This window comes from Heloderma suspectum, chromosome 2 (genome assembly GCF_057233095.1).
Source record: "Heloderma suspectum isolate Gila_16-S chromosome 2, 16-S_ref, whole genome shotgun sequence".
In the NCBI taxonomy this organism is placed as follows: Eukaryota; Metazoa; Chordata; class Lepidosauria; order Squamata; family Helodermatidae; genus Heloderma; species Heloderma suspectum.
The window spans coordinates 80,984,512-80,999,840 of NC_139459.1; the positions used below are offsets into that span (position 1 = coordinate 80,984,512).

Sequence of the window (15,329 nt, forward strand, 5' to 3'; positions counted from 1 at the left end):
AATATCCTAGTCAGGAAGCAGGAAGCTGGCTTCCCAGCACCACTATCTTGATAGCAAAAATATAAGCACACATCTGCATCTTCACATATACTGGCGTACGCTTTTGTACACATTTTCTCCCTTTCCCAGTGTTCTTCACTGCAAGACAGAAGTGCCTCTGGTGGCCCCCAATCACCTCATGTGGGGCTCTCTGCCTCTCTCTCTCTCTCTCTCTCTGCATTATCTGCTCACTCTCAGCAGGGGCTCTCTAGCTTTGCCTTTCTGTTTGCTTTAGTGGAGGGTGGGCTTGCTGTGATCTGGGCTACAGGGGGTGGGGCTTTGGTTTGGGTGTTAGGAGACTTGCTGTTCGTCAACTGTAAGGTGCCTACGTGGGGCGGGGGCAGAAGAAGAGAATGCTTCAGCAATCTGCCAATTTAGCTGTGGGGGGGGGTGCAAGAAACAAATAATGATGTGATTGGCTAGCTGAAGCGTTGCACTGAGCTGGCACTGGAGGTGGAGGTGAAATTGAAAGCGCAGGTGAGAGAGTGATGTGGGCCTTGCCTGGGAGATGTTGCAGCACTGGGTAAAGTAGAGCATTCTTTCTGTGACGAGAAAAAGATCCATCCCAATCCAAGAAACAAGTGAGCCTGTCTGAATGTGCTGGCCTGGCAACATGGTGTCTGACTGACTGAGGCCTTGTTTGGATGTCAAGGAGGCCCCAAAAGGCTCCCAGCCAAGTCCAGTGTACAGCATTACCACTTGGCCGTGGGGGGGGGGGTGAGGGGAGACCCTGCATTGCCCCAGGTGGTCTCCATGACAGTGCCTGGAGCCAAAGCGGCTCCTGCTTGAAAAATTGTGAAGATCACTGCCCAGTACAGAAGTGCTCTTAACGTGGGAAAATGTTGTGTTTGATTCAACCCTTAGTGGAGGCAATCTGTCCTGCAGGCAAAGGCATCTGCTAATAACATAGATCAAATAATAAAAATGGATAAGTGAACATAGTCAAGAATTCAAAGTGATGAAGATTTAATTCTTGTTTTCCCCATAGTTCCTTTTTTTTTTTTTTAGGGAAAATTATTGCACAGCGTAAAAACCTGAATTCTGGTAAGTGCTTCTTTATACCTGCAGGTATTTCTAAATATATACTTTAATGGAGCATAAGGAAATCCATTTTGTGTTTCTAATGTATTCCCTGCTGGCTCTGACATATACTGTTCAGCATTTTATTTTACAGGGGATTTAGGAGTAACAAAAGCTGGGCAGTGGGGGGTGGGGGAGGATACAGGGGAGAGAGAAGAATCTTATGCACAATAGATAAGTGCTATTTTTCCCAGTGTTTGCTGGAAAGATAATTGGTTTAGTTGAGGACAACTTCTTGCTCTCTTGAAATTTGAGGCCTGGCCTGGCAAGATGAAGCTTTTGTGTTTTCTACTGAAAAGGACTGCAATATATTTTCACATCAGTGTCAGCAACCACTAAAGAAAAGCCAATACAGCTAATGTTATGCTTGTCAAACACAAACAAATTTGTTTTCAAGAGAGAGCAAGTATAAAGCTTCTCGTCTGCTGAAAGGAGCACATTAAGTATGACCTCTTTCAGGGGGCGCCTGTATGCTTGTACAAGAAAGCGCTTGAGATATATAATTAATATTAGCTAACACGCAGTAAGGTTAATTGTTGCTTCTCTGAACACTTAATCTGCATGCAGTTGATAAATCCCACAATGAATCAAAAGTGGCTCATATTTAGGTCATTCAAAGTCATTGCTTTCTTCTTTCTTTTAAAAATAAAATAAAAATAAAAACAGTAAGCTGGATAAAAACTTAAGAATATTTCTGTAGAGGAATTCAGAGAAGCATCTGAAATAGGCTGACTTTTGGTGTGAAAGAAGAAGAAGAAGAAGAAGAAGAAGAAAAAGGCGAAGACAAAGTTTCCACAGCACACCCCCAGGGCCATGTTAATCAAAGCTTTTTAATGTATTCAGTCTGATCTCTGAAAGGCTTTGTTCCAGAGATGGTATTTGCAGGATAAAGCTGCAAGTTATCAATAAGACACAGTAATTGCTTGGAGTGACTGAGCTTCATACCTTAGGCTCCATACCTTTGATTGTTTGTATTATCAGGCAAGGCAGAGATATCTTGTAACAGACAGTCAAGTAATAAGTTGGAGTTTTGATTCCAAAACATATAATAAATGACAATTCAATGACAAGGAGATCTGCATTAATTACAAATCTTGTACTACTCACTCCTCCGTTTCCCCCCACCCAGCAACATTTTATATTAAATTGTTGTTGGAATTCGCTAACATTTCTTCATTGATAATTCTTTTTTAAATGGGGGAAAATTCAGGATTGAGCTAGATAAATACTAGTTTTGGTTAACTTACAATGCAATTACGTGCATGTGTATTCACAAGTAAGTCCAATTGTGTTCAGTGGGGATATGCCCAGGTAAATGTGTCACCTGCACAATGTACCCAAATTTCAGCCAATTACTGTTTTCTTTCTCGGGCATAAACTATCCTAATAATCAAAATCTTTTGATTTTGCCAATGGGGTTGATTTTGCCCCAAACACAAGCACCATCCTGGGGCGTAAAAATGTCCCATGGGGTATTCCAATGAAAACAGTCTAGGGAAGCAAGCTTAAGTACTCTGGGTGTCAGTAGGATGGCACAAGCTTTCATTTACTTCACCAGAGACAGTTTTCCTATGAAAAACACCCCAAAGACCAAAAAACATTGGTTTTTAGAAATAATAAAGTTTTGCCTAAAGTTTTACTTTGACAGTTTATAATGCTGTTCTAATATTTAAAATTTAGAACATTTGTCAACCCAGACACATTTGAGATTGTGGGGCATTTACCACCCCAGGAAGCATTGGGAAATGGCTTGAGGTACTAAATGACCCCAGAACACATTTGTGTATATTTTTTTAGGGTTGTTAGATGAGGATTAAAATAACCAAATAGTGCTCTAGTGACTAAACTATATAATGGCACTAACCACACAACTAGCAAGTCTCTTTGGGTGCCCAGGGGCTCTTAGATCAGGCCAGGGGTGTAGCCTCAGGGCACTTATAAGTGTAGTGATCCCCCCCCCACTCTGTGGACACCTCAAAATGTGCCAGACCCTAATGGGATAACTATACCAGACCTAATGGGATAACTGCACATCATGAACAAATGTGTGTTATGGAGCTGTGATGCTGGCTGCCCCCAAGTTTTAAGTAAAACAGCTGTGGAGGAGAAGGGGTGGGTATGAAGAACCCTTTTCCTCACTGCTTCTCTAATCAAAATAATTCATTTTCAGAGCTATTTTCCTTTTTGTAAAAAAAAAAAAAAAACACCCTCTAAAGGCTGTATTACACATATTTGTGTACAATGTATAGTTAGGGCTCTAAGAAAATATTTGTATTTCTTATCGTGTTTGACATCCAGATTCATATATCCCACATTGTTCCATATAATATAGATCATGCTTGTTTTGCAGCCCAGGGTTTCACAGATCTAGTACTGCAATTCAAAGTATGGGCAGTGTGGTCTTGCTTGCAGGATTTTTATTTTTTTTTTATAATTCCAAAGAGTCAACAACTGCAATTATTTAGCTCATATTGTTAGTCTGCACACTACTCTACATGGGCATTCACGGTAAGAACAAGACATTAAGTGAATCTGACATTCAGTTTACCAGGAAGTTTCATAGTACATGGGCAAAACGTTGCCCTGAATATGTAAAATATTATGATCATTGCCATACCTAACTAATTGCATTTGAAGCATGCTGGCCATAAAATTAATTAGCAGTACAGAAAGCATCATGATAACCAGCTATAAATACTAAACACAACTAATTATTTCAGTCATAAAAGGGTCCTGCCAAGAAATATATAATGAAGCAATATGTTGCAAAGTGTGTGTGTGTGTGTGAGAGAGAGAGAGAGAGAGAGAATCTTTTGTTTCTTTCCATGTTTGCACAAGTAACCTGCAACATCTGACTTATTTTGTTTAGTGATATTGTAAGTACTAGGGGAGACCAATTTGAACTTAAACTAAAATGAAACTAATCTAGGTTTTTCAATGTTCTTTAAGGTGTTTTGCAATTGTTGTGAAAATGCAGGTAACGTTCTTGTCGACATCAAAAGTGGTAGGTCATTCTGGATCTGCTGAGTACATTTTGAGCTCCAGCAACAATTGATTTCCTTAGGAGGAGAAGAAAAAAAAAAACAGCTGGCATTACAATGAATAGCCTTCTTTCGATTTTTCTCTTCCACTGAAGCATTCAGTGAATGCAGCAGGCATAATAGGCTGAAGTAAACAGTGTCAGGTTCTGTTATATCAGGAGCTCTTTTAAACCAGGCAGACAAGCTATCATCAGCGCCTGAAACCCTGTAAATCGCAGTTGAGACTGAAAATGAGTTTGCTTCCTAACAAGCGTTTTGATGACATTTTGAAGAATAGAAGGAGATGCTTCACTGACTGTTGTGCTTGCCACACATTCAGTTATGATACGATTTTTATTAATGAGTAAATACAAACAGTCTATGTGGAGTGCTAATAGAATTAGAACATCACTGAACCAAGTGCTGTAGAGCTGAATGCTCATAAAGATGTCCTGAGAATACACATAAAAGATACATATAGACTGTGTAAACGGCATGTACTTTGCCTGCCCTTGGTCAGTGTTCTGCTGGAAGTGTCAGGAAAAGGCTGATATAACAGAGCTAATCTATCCTGAACAACACAATGTGTGGGTAGTGGAGCCCCAAACTGGGATGGTTACATGAGCCAACACTGAGGGTCAAACTATACACGACATTAAACCTATCCTCGTCTCTTTTGTGTGTGTTTTCTTTTGAAATAGCAGCTGCGGGGTGGTGGTGATGGTGGAGCAGGGAGAGAAATTTTGGCTGGAATTGCCATGCTGGGGGAAGTGGGTTTAAATATTTCCTCCCATGCCGTTTTCTGTCAAAAACTCTCCCTGAAGCTGCTATTTGCCCCCATTTTCTGGAATGGCACTTTCTGGGGCTAAATAGCAGCTGCAGAAGAGGCTATTTTCAGCAGAAAGGGTTAAATGTCCTCATGGCATGTTCCCAGTCCAGATTGGTCTGTCAGGTATTTTAAAAGGGATAAAGTCACAAGAGAAATGGTGACATGTGTAAATCACCCCTACTTTGCTCTAAGAGTTTCAAGGCTGCATGTGTTCTTTTTATGTTCTGAAAGGCTGAGTGTAGTGCTTAGGGAGCAAGCAGGCATGTGGTGTCTTCTTGTTTGTGAGATAATCCAAACAGCGCGAGATGTGCCTCCTGTAGACTGTTGAGGGTGTTGCAAAGGCAGTCTGTAGCCAGAAAAAGCAGATCCCTTAGTTAAGCAGACACGAAAGCAAGTCTGGCACAGAGCCTTCTATTTGGGGTTAGGACTTGCACATCACCAAAAAAGAGGAGACAGATTTTCATAAAATGTACGTATGCTAATATATATGTATAGATGCAAATTTAGAGATAATTCGTATAATTTAAATAGAAATACAATACCTCTCACCATAGTGAAAAGCAGGCACACTGTGACCCATGTCCCTGCTCAGTCTGATATGCAGGTGCTAACTGTTAATGGCCAACTTCAGCTCTTCGTTCTTATGTTTCTTAATCTTCATTTATACAGGACTTGGATCACACAGCCCTTCAAATAGAAGACACCTACAAACAGAGAATTGTCATCTGATAGCCCTTCGAACAGAGGTAAAACCATGACTGGTCCTTCAGGAAAAGCTTGTTTAAATAAAAATGTCTCTAGCAGATGCCAAAAACAGAGCAACATTGGCACCAGCCTGACATCAACTGGTGGGGAATTCCACTGGGAGGGAGCCAGTAAACTAAAAGCTCTACTCTAAGTGGACTCTAAAGGGAGCTCAGGTCTGTGAGGAACTACCAGGAATGCCTCATCTGATGACCTCTGACTTGGCAGGCTGGTAAGGGGGAAAAGTGCTCTCTTAATAATAATATAACTTCAGTTGAGATAAACTAACATTCTCTTCATGGCCAGCTTCCATATCAGCAGTACCTCCCTTTTGTCCCTTGTCACTAGTTACCCCTAATACTGTGAGCAGCTGTTCACTGGAATCCTACCCCCTCTTCAGCAAAAATGGGTTTAATTAGCCAAATGTCTTTATAAGAAGAGAGTTAATTATTTACTAGTAAGTAAATATGGACATATGGACTAAACTCACTCACCAGCTTTGCTCAAAGCGTGAGACTCACTTAAAAGGGAGATGGCAGCTCAATCGGTGGTGACACTGACAAAATTTGGAATGATTTGGTTCAGTATACAGAGTTGTCCTCTTTACTCTGTTTTGTTATGAATCAAAAGCACCATTTCCCCTCCCACACAAAAGTTCTTCAGCTCCCTATGTTCCGTGAGATTCTTTGCATGCAAAACTCTTCAGTGTTAACCCCTTACCCTTGTTCAAACTCTTGCTAACTGCTGTGAATCTGTAGACCCTTCACATGTTAATTGCATGAAAGGGATCCACGGGATGAAACGCAAACAGGACTACACCACTGGCTCTACCTCTCCAACCTCCATACATAAACCAAAGGTCTGAAGGGGGAGCTGCTGGTTGTAGTCACAGAGGGATCTCCATACAAAAGCACCACTCAGCGCAGCTTTCAGCATTTAAGAATTGCTGTTTAGTACATATCAGTCAAGAAACAGGAGTCCTCAGTTAAAACCAAAGCATAAAAACATTAACTGCCACATACAGCAGAAGCTGGAATGAAATGGTCTTCAGCAAATGGCAAAATACAGCCAACTACACTTCCAGATTGGATTCCTGTATTGCACTCCAGGTGAGGCTGCCCTTCAGGACAATCCAGATACTTTAATTGGTTCAAAATGAGGTGGTCAACAGGATGGACCATATTTTGCCAGGTTTTTTTTCCAGCTTACTTGGTCTCTACCTAGCCAAGAAGCACCCCTCAGCTGAGAGGCAGTCTCTCCTCAATCACAAAACAGATGTTTATTACCATGACATCCCCGATCACTAATTACTCCTTCTTTCATGAATACATCTAGTCCTTAGAACTTGTCTTGTGGGTTGCATAATTTTATAGACTGACAAATATGATTACTCAAGTGTTGGCATTCATATTTGGCTTTTAATTGGCATAGGGCTTTTATGATCAGTGCTTGAAGGATTTTACGACTAATGCCACCAACGTCCATCAAATGTGACAGTTGGGCTTTTAAATCCCACTGCTCACTACCAAATGTAGCCAACTGATCTCCCACCACCATCTTACATAGAGGATCCCTGTCCAAATGTCTGGAGACGGTGAGTGGCTGGATAGGGAGGAATAAACTGAAGCTGAACCCTGACAAGACCGAGGTACTTTTGGTGGGAGACAAGATGAGGTTGGGGGATGTTGACCTGGTGTTGAATGGGGTACGGCTAACCTTGAAAGATCAGGTCCGCAGCCTGGGGGTCATTTTGGACTCCCAGCTGTCCATGGAGGCTCAGGTGTCAGCTGTGAGCCGGACAGTGCTGTATCAACTCCATCTCATACGGCGGCTGCGCCCCTTCCTTCCTGACCATTTGCTCCCATTGGTAGTATATGCCCTGGTCTCCTCTCGTTTAGACTACTGTAATGCGCTGCATGTGGGGCTACCCTTGAAGACGCTTCGGAAGCTGCAGCTGGTACAGAATGCGGCGGCTCACCTGATTAAAGGCAGCCGCCGGCGAGATCACATCACTCCAGTGCTGAAGGAGTTGCACTGGTTACCAGTTGTTTTCCGGGCTAAATTCAAGGTGTTGGTTTTGATCTTTAAAACCCTATATGGTTCCGGCCCAGCCTATCTTAAGGAGCGCCTCCAGCAACACCAGACAGGCCGCTTAACAAGATCAGCCTCAGATGGCCTTCTCTCTGTCCCATCAGCCAGGACAGCTAGACTGGTGGGGACAAGGGAGAGGGCCTTTTCTGTGGTGGCCCCCACTCTGTGGAACTCCCTCCCTAGGGAACTCCGCCATGCCCCCTCTTTAATGAGCTTCCGCCATGTATTAAAAACGTGGTTGTTCAGGCAGGCATTTAGGGTGGGTTAGGTATTGTAGAAAATGTTTTTATTGTAGAATTCTATTGTTTTAAACTGTTTTATTATATGCTGTACATCGCCCAGAGTGGCTGGGTGACCATCCAGATGGGCGAGTAATAAATTTAATAAATAAATAAATAAAATCAATCCTGCTGTTGCTAGCTAAATTACAGAGGTTCCCATTTATACTTAAACTTACCACTATGCCACCCCTTGTAGTGAATGAACTTGCTTACTTCATCCCTTATCTTCTGCTACCACCAACTATTTCTGATACAATAGCTTATTCCCCTTGTAACTCAGCAATAAGCATGAGATGGATGGAGCAGAAACCACTGATTCCAGATGCAAATACAAACAAAAGCTGGAGAGGAACAATTGGATCATTCCAGAGTTAACACCTTCCTGTTGACTTAATTTTGTTTTCCAAGCAAAATTTTGGCCATTCATATTTGGCTAAAGCTCTGATACATTTGGCAGATAGAGCTTGTGATGATGCATTTCTAATTACAGTAGAACGAAGAAGGAAATGGTAGAAAACCTCAGGTTTTCCACAGCAGGTTAGAGAGCCTTGTTTTACCATTTCTTGGTCTTTTTAAGCGCTCACATTCTTAAACAGAATGTAATTATTGAGGAAATTAACTTTATAGCTACAGATTGTGGTGTCATGATAATTTAGAGAAATAGGAAGGATGTTTTCTTAGCAATCTTTTTTTTATCTCTTTCTTTCTGGTTATCACTTAATGGCATTCATTAAAACTGATAACAGAAATTGCTTCTCTTTTTAAATTTCCTACCATGTCTCCAGTTTAGTTGAGTGAACTTTCCTTGGAACGATATATTAGTGTCACGCTCAATTGACTTTCCTTATAAAGGAAATGAAAGTCCATTCTCTGCACCAATGGAAACAATATAAATATACATGTTTCTGTCCTTTTGTTTAAATAATTGTAAACCCTAACAAAATCTGTCACAGACAACTTCTATACTATGATGCACAGCAGCTAGCTGAAGTCATTTTTCCCCTCCAGAGAAAGAGAGGAAAACCCTAGACAGGTTAGCAAAGAGCAAAGGCTTGAGCTTTTATTGTCAGCCAGTCGGCTGTTTCTCATTTCCTTTCCTCATGCTTTTTCTGCAGCAGCCCAGAGCAAGAAAATATATTGACTTTCTTGAGAACTCGGTGTTCAGACTTTGGAATTGCACTCCCTATCCTTTAATCATTTGATAATGAAAGTAGACAAAAGAAGAAATCAACAGATCATCCTGTTCAGTTATCTCTCCTCCCTTAGCCCTTGACTGTCATGGTTTTTAATTTTAGAACAACAAATCTCTGTCTATTGGTTTCTACTGGTCTTACCCTTCTCCAGGGGAGATCAACAGGAATTCTCATTGCTTAACTAGTTTCTGATAAGATGGGTGTCTTCTACATTATTCAAACGGACAGGTGACTGCACAGTTCATAGAACTTTGCTGTTGCCTGTACAATTATCTTGCAGTTCCTTTAATTGCCCTACAGAGGTTCACCTGGCACCTACATAGGGATGTCAGAGAATTCCGCCACGGACTCCAGTGAGACCGGATTCTTTAGAATCCGGCCCCATGGAGTCCGTGGCGGAACGGCCTCCCCACCACCACCCCGTGGAATCCCCCTGGGACGGACCTACCTGGTGGTGGATGCGGCGGTGCCGAAGGCGCTGGCGGCGAGGCTCCGGCGGCAGCAGCTCCAGCCACTGCCGGGCTGCTGCAGCCGCAAATGGCAGCCATTGTAGCGGCTGCCATTTGTGTCCCTACAAAGCAGGGACACAAATGGCATCCCCTACACCATTTGCGTCCCTGCTTTAGCCATGATAGGCTACATAAATATTTACGTAGACTATCACAGGCTAGCATAGGGACGCAAATGGCGGCCACTACGATGGCCGCCATTTGCAGCCGCAGCAGCCCGGCAGCAGGTGGAGGCCCCGCTGCAGAGCAGCCCGGCCGGTGGCTCCGCGGACTGGCTGCGGAGCAGAGCAGAGCTGGCTGGGCAGGATTCCGGGGGTGGGGGAACGGATCGCCTCCCCGCCATCAAGGATTCCGGGGGGAGGAACAGATCGCCTCCCCCCACCTGCAGATCCCAGCGAAGCCAGGTAAGTGGGTTTTCGTACACCCCTACACCTAGGGATGTACGAAAGTCACTTACCTTTCCGCGGATTATGTTGATGGTGGGGGGGAGGCATTCCGTCCCTCCCCCCAGAATCCTCGATGGGGGGGAGGTGATCCGTTCCGCCCCCCCGGAATCCTCCACAGCTGGCTGTGCTCCGCGGCAGCTCCGCAGAGCAGCTGGCCAGGCCCAGGCCAGAGCCGTCCGCAGCCGGATTTCCGGCCATGGAGGCCTCTGGGAAAGAAAAAAAAATGTGTATGCAAATGGCGGCGGCTACGGCCGCTGCCATTTGCGTACACAGTTGTTGTTTTTTTTAACCCAGCCATGATAGGCTATATAAATCTTTATGTAGCCTATCATGTCATTTTTTTTAACAAGACAAGACTGCAAATGGCGGCGGCGGCAGCCGGTTGGAAGACCAGCCACCGGAGCCACCGCCGCCACCCGGAACATCCGCCCCAGGTAAGTCTCGTCCCAGGGGGATCCGCAGGGGGGTGGCAGGCCGTTCCGCCACGGAGTTCGGGGGGCTGAATGCACTGGCATTCGGCCTCACCAAGATCTGTGGCGGAATTCTCTGACATCCCTAACTACACCTACATTGTACTAGGGTTGTCATAAAATTCCACCGCTGACTCAAATGAGGCCGGATTCCAAAGAATCCGACCTCTGGATGCCATGGCAGGACAACACTAGTTACCTCCAGCTCTGGAGGATTTCATGTGGAACGGCACTCCAGCTCCCTAGCGCAGGCGATATGTATTTTTCTGTATTGCTGGGAGAAATACAGCCGCAAATGCCATATTGGACACCACTTGCAGCTAGGGATGTCAGAGAATTTCTCCACGAATGCCAACGCATTCGGCCCCCCGAAATTGGTGGAGAAACGGTCCGCCACCCCCCCGCCACCCCCCCCCGGGATGAGACTTACCTTCGGCGAATGTCCCTCGCGGCGGCAGCTCCCGGTGGTGGTTTAGCAGTGGTTCAGCAGCGGCGGCGGCCGGTCTTCCGACCGGCTGCCGCCACCACCATTTCCAAGTGAAAAAAACAAAACCAACAAACGTGATAGGCTACGTAAAGATTTACGTAGCCTATCACGGCTAGATTTTCAGAAAGCACCATGATAGGCTACGTAAAAGTTTACGTAGCCTATCACGGTGCTTTTTGAAAATCTAGCCGTGATAGGCTACGTAAATCTTTACGTAGCCTATCACGTTTTTTTTTTACTTCTTCCCGGAAGAAGAACTTTCGCGGCCGGAGAGGTGGGGCTCTCCCACCCGGCCAGAATTTTGGCGGGGAGGGACGGTGCGCCTCCCCTCCGCCCAGAATTTCGGGGGGAGGGACGGAGCGCTTCCCCCCCACCGCGAAGCAAGCGTCGGGATCAGATAGGTGACTTTCGTCCATCCCTACTTGCAGCAGTAAAGCGCTGTTTTTTTACCTAAATAGAGCTGTAAATGGCTTCAATTAGGTTAAACTCAGGGCTTCATGGCCGCAAGTGGCGTCCAATACGCCATTTGTGTCTGTGTTTTTCCCCGCGATAGGCTAGTGTATTGCGGGAAAAAACATAGACACAAATGGCGTATTTGACGCCACTTGTGGCTGTGAAGCCCTGAGTTTCGCTGTATTTCTTCCAGCAATATGGTAATGGCAGCTGCCATTACTGTATTGCCTGCGCTAGGGAGCCGGAGTGCTGCTCTGCGAAATCCTCCAGATGCAGAGCTGCTCTGGAGGATTTTGAGGGGTCAGGAGTGGCATGGCTGGCCTCTCTGTGAACCCCCCCCCCGGACCAGAAAATGGGGGGTTCGTACAATCCTGTGTTGTACTCCTTTCGGTGCCAGGTGAAGACCTCTTTGTTTTCCCAGTGTTTTAGCATTTTAGCTTCCTAGTCTTTTAGCTCTGGTGTTTTACATCTGTATTTTAAATCTCTGCATTGCTGCTAGGTTTTACTGGTTGCACTGTTACATTGTGGTTTTAAGCTTTCATATTTTATATTGTTTGATGCTGCACCTTGTGGTTTTAATTTTTGTGAACCCCAACCTGGTGGCCACCAGATGCTATAACTCCCAGCATTTCTGGCCATTGGCCATGCTGGATGGTGCTGCTGGGAGCTGAAGTCCAAAACATCTGGAGGACATCAGGTTGGAGAGTGTGCTTTATGGTAAGATTTGAGGATTCCCAGTAATCCAATGTTTCTGGTTTTATAGGCATTTCAACACTGCTAGATTTTTCTACTCATGCAACCTTTACACAGTAAAATCCTTTGAAGGACACTAAGGGCACAATCCTGTGTGCGTTTAGATGGATACAAGTCCTACAACTCCCAGCATTCCCTAACCAGCCTTGCTGAATGAGAAATGCTGGCTGCTGTAGGCCTTTTTTCTGTCTAAACATACATAGGATTGCTCCCTAAGTTTCTTACCAATGTATGTCACCCAGTGAGGAAAGTCATACTGGGTCTATGCTTTCTGCAAGATGGCAAGATAGGACTCTCAACATCAGTTCTTTTCCCTATATCAACTGCTTCTTCCAATGACTTCTGCTACAGCTGCTAACTTTCTTCCCCTTCCATTATGGTTGCATCCCAAAGTGGATGGGAGATATACTATCTTCACATTATTTATTCTAGCCTTCTCCAACCTGGACTAGAGCCTCGTGTGGCGCAGAGTGGTAGGCTGCAGTATTGCAGCCGAAACTCTCCCCACGACCTGAGTTCGATCCCAGTGGAAGCCGGGAATCAGGTAGCCGGCTCAGGTCGACTCAGCCTTCCATCCTTCCGAGGTCGGTAAAATGAGTACCCAGCTTGCTGGGGGAAAGGTAGTCATGACTGAGGAAGGCAATGGCAAACCACCCCGCTACAGTTTGCCAGGAAAACGCCAGCGCAAGCGGCATCCCTCTAGGGGTCAGTAATGACCCGGTGCTTGCACACCTTTTGCAAGGAGGAACCTTTCCTTTTCTCCAACCTGGTACCCTCCATATGTGTCAGACTGCAACTCCCATCATCCCCCAACCAGCATAGCCATTGGGAATGATGGGAGTTGCAGTCCAACACATTTGGAGGGCACCAGGTTGGGAGAGGCAGCTTTATTACTACCATTACTACTACAAGTGTGCACTGAGAAGACCAAGATTAAAAAAGGTATAACGTTTGGTAAAACATTGATGGTGGTATGGTGTGTGAGTGAGAGAGAGACAGAGAGAGAAGTGTAAAGGATGTAGCTAAGGCGGTTAGACTACCTGCCCCTGTCATTAAAGCTTGTAAAAAAATCCTCGTACAATTTATATCTAAATTAATGGGACCTAAAGCACTCAGTTGTTCCTAAAAACATGGGTAGCACCTTGTACGTTCAATGTCTAATACAACAAACTAATTCCGGGGGGCGTGGGGTCATGCACATGTGAGCCATGAAACTGAAATGAAAATATAAGGGTGAAATTGGAAGCAAGCATTTGAATTCATTTTCCTTTAATGGAAATCCTTTTGTTTGCAATACAGTGTGAAAAGAATGCATTAAAATTTTGGAAAACATAAAGTGCAAATGATATTGGTATTGATATTCTTAATCAGAATCTTTAGTAAGCAAACATAAAGAAGAAAAATTTGGAACAATAGGATATTGCAAAGGGTGTGGCTAAGGTTATAATGACAGTTACGTTTTGTTTGTTGGATAGTTGTAAAAGGAAATAATTCATGGTGTAGATTCTGAACATATTGTACGCTAGTACCCTGCAAATACAGTTGTAGAGTAGACCAAGTCAACAGTCATCTTGTGGTTAACCTTAGTGGATTGTTTTGCTTTTGGGCACCTTGAGCTGTCTCTCAAATTCAAAGTTACTGTAGACTACAACAAATATGCCCCTTCATGGATCACTGCCTTGTTGTGGTGAAGGGGCTTGCGTAACTCAGTGAGGCCATAAGCTATGCCATGCAGAGCCACCCAAGACGGACAGGTCTTGGTGGAGAGTTCTGACAAAATGTGGTCCACTGGAGAAGGAAGTGGCAACCCACTCCAGTATTCTTGCCAATAAAATCCCATGGAACATATCACAAGGCTAAAATATATGACACTGGAAGATGAGCCCCTCAGGTCGGAAGGTGTCCAATATACTACTGGGGAAGAGCAGAGGGAATTTCCAAGTAGCGCCAGAGAGTGAAGCGGCTGGGCCAAAGCCAAGAGGACACTCAGCTGTGGATGTGTCTGGTGGTGAAAAGAAAATCCGATGCTGTAAAGAACAATATTATTTGGGAACCTGGAATGTAAGATCAATGAAACAAGGTAAGCTGGAGGTGGTCAAACATGAGATGGCAAGATTGAACATCGACATCTTGGGAATCAGCGAACTAAAATGGACAAGCATGGGCGAATTTAATTCAGGTGACCATTACATCTACTACTGTGGGCAAGAATCCCTTAGAAGAAATGGATTAGCACTCATAGTCAACAAAAGGGTGGGAAAAGCAGTACTGGCCTGGGGTACAATCTCAAAAATGATAGAATAGTCTCAGTACGAATCCAAGGCAAACCATTCAACATCCCAGTAATTCAAGCCTATGCCCCAACCACTGAGGCTGAAGAAGCTGAGGTTGATCGGTTCTATGAAGACCTACAACACCTTCTAGAACAAACACCAAAAAAAGATGTCCTCTTCATCATAGGGGATTGGAATGCTAAAGTAGGAACTAAAGAAATCACCGGGATAACAGGCAAGCATGGCCTTGGTGTACAAAATAAAGCAGGACAAAGGCTAATAGAGTTTTGCCAAGAGAACACGCTGATCATAGCAAACACTCTTTTCCAACAGCACAAGAGGCGACTCTACACATGGACATCACCAGATGGTCAGTATCGAAATCAGATTGATTATGTACTTTGCAGCCAAAGATGGAGAAGCTCTATACAGTCAGTAAAAACAAGATCTGGAGCTGACTGTGGCTCAGATCATGAGATGCTTCTTGCAAAATTTCGGCTTAAATTGAAGAATGTAGGGAAAACCACTAAACCATTCAGGTATGACCTAAATCATATCCCTTATGAATATACAGTGGAGGTGAGGAATAGATTTAAGGGATTAGACCTGATAGACAGATTGCCTGAGGAACTATGGACAGAAGTCCATAACATTGTTCAGG

The 15,329-nt window shown here is 44.3% G+C and overlaps 1 long non-coding RNA gene across 1 annotated transcript in view; it reads left to right on the forward strand.

The window, feature by feature from the left end:
* Nucleotides 1–298: 298 nt before the first annotated feature.
* LOC146352400 (uncharacterized) overlaps nt 299–15,329 on the forward strand; it is a 64,193-nt gene continuing 49,162 nt past the window's right edge. The window contains exons 1-3 of the long non-coding RNA XR_014787356.1: nt 299–516; nt 1,048–1,083; nt 5,638–5,714. This is a non-coding gene — a long non-coding RNA (uncharacterized LOC146352400). The remainder of the gene's footprint in view (nt 517–1,047; nt 1,084–5,637; nt 5,715–15,329) is intronic.